Source organism: Rhynchophorus ferrugineus, unplaced genomic scaffold, assembly GCF_030347505.1.
Source record: "Rhynchophorus ferrugineus isolate W39M unplaced genomic scaffold, kcgeb_rfMv2 rfM8, whole genome shotgun sequence".
Classification (NCBI taxonomy): domain Eukaryota; kingdom Metazoa; phylum Arthropoda; class Insecta; order Coleoptera; family Curculionidae; genus Rhynchophorus; species Rhynchophorus ferrugineus.
The window spans coordinates 18,034,084-18,036,023 of record NW_027472587.1 but is presented as its reverse complement, the minus strand read 5'-3'; the positions used below and the strand labels follow the sequence as shown (position 1 = coordinate 18,036,023).

The window sequence follows — 1,940 nt, the reverse complement described above, 5'->3', positions numbered from 1 at the left end:
TTGATTCGATTATCTTAAGAAACGACCGCAAGAGGTATGCTGTCCAGTTACCACTTTTTATCAATATATTATTATTGGTCATTTCGCTGTGTCTTTCAGACAAAAGATCGATTTTAGTGCAGAAGTCATCTGACAGGCATGTGCACACTATATGAATTACAATATTTCGTTTTGACATGAATTTTTAAACCCATGGGTTGTTTTAACATATCCATTGTTTTCTAGTTATTTTATCGTTATTGTCACCAAGTTTGCCAACTGCTTGAAATGTTGAAAAGATTGTGAAATACTCCATAATGTCAAATCTTGTGGAATATTTGGATTAGGTCCAAGAATATAGCTAAACTATTTGCAACCTCTTTAATAGATTATTATTTTAACATATTGGTAAAATTGTATTTACTTTCATGTTTTGGACCGATATTTATAATCTATTTAATAAAATAAACCTAAGAATACAGCAATTCACCAATTATGTTAGCCTACAGTTTTGAAAAAAAAGAAAAGGCTTTATCAGGGAATAAGGATTTACCATAACAAATAGCCCAAATTTCCCAAAAGTTGCTTTGTTGATTTTTAGGGGAACTTTTTGGTGCTCCAATCAATCTGTGAGTCATAAAATTGTATGAAGTTCCTTTAATAGTGGACATAATGGAGGAAGCTGTTACAAACATTTTATAATAGTTCTTATAAAACTAATAGTGATAATAAAACACCTATTATTATAGTAATTATGTAGTTTTACTTCATTAAAATATTCTGTAAGTTTATTAAATCATAGGCAATAACTGTGGGCTCCTGTTGGGCGAAGACATGTTTTTGTTGACATATTAATTCACTGAGGGACCACACATTACTAATACACTGTAGAATTCATAATTACCACACAAAATCATTGATGATTTTAATGATACATGATTTTAATATCGTGGCACCTAGCGTTCACAATTTATTTACTGTGGACTGACCTTAAATGATATCCTATGAGCTTTTTAAAGCGATTTTATATCCTAAAACAGAAACAAACGTTTTTTCGAGTTTTTTGTAGATACGTCATCTAAATTTGCCACATCAACTTTGCGTTTTAATTTATATTGTTCAGTTAGTTTATATAATTTATTTTAGCATTATAATACATCTAAAAACTATAGTTAAGTACACAAACATAATAGTTTATAGGTTAGAGTTACAATTTCTTATTACTATTGTTTTCAAGAATTTTGCGTTTGACAACCGGAAGACTTTGACAGGCTGGTTCTGTTACATGTTCGAACACATCAGAGAGCATTGTGTCTCTTTTAAATAAAATAAAATGAGGAGGAAAATATTGTCTGATTCTGGAACTTAGGAACTTACAAATTATGCAGGCAATACATCTTGATGGCGTATTTACAAAAAACTTGTTGAGTTTAGACTACTATTTTTCTATATATTATAAAAATATATAAATTACCGAAAATATTATGTAGCAAAATATTAGAAAAAAATTAAGGTATCACCATGCATCCCTGGTGGGGATCGAACCCACGACCTTTGGATTAGAAGTCCAACGCGCTATCCTCTGCGCTACAGGGACTGTGTCTAATTTGTATTTTTTGAATTAGTAGTTTTACTCTCTAAAGTTCTATATTTTAATTGTTAATATACTATCTATACATAATTAAAAACAATGACGATATTTTTAGTATAATTATTTTACCAAATTAATGTACGAGTAACTGGAGATACGAGGCTCTGAAAAACCATAAAATGTGTTCATTTATTTAGCATCAAATAGTTATATTAATTAAAACGTTACAAATTACAGAGCATTGTTTTTGTAACAAAACATTTTCAGTAATATTTAGCGAACAAAATGCGTTTTATTTATTAATTAGACAAAAATCAAATATTTATATAAATATATGTTATATCGTTACAAAGTTCGTTTGTTTGATGAT

The 1,940-nt window shown here is 28.9% G+C and overlaps 1 non-coding gene across 1 annotated transcript; it reads right to left on the bottom strand.

Annotated features, from left to right (window-relative positions):
• Nucleotides 1-1,503: 1,503 nt before the first annotated feature.
• Nucleotides 1,504-1,576, bottom strand: TRNAR-UCU (transfer RNA arginine (anticodon UCU)). The gene has a single exon. It is a non-coding gene; the product is annotated as a tRNA-Arg (tRNA).
• Nucleotides 1,577-1,940: the final 364 nt, after the last annotated feature.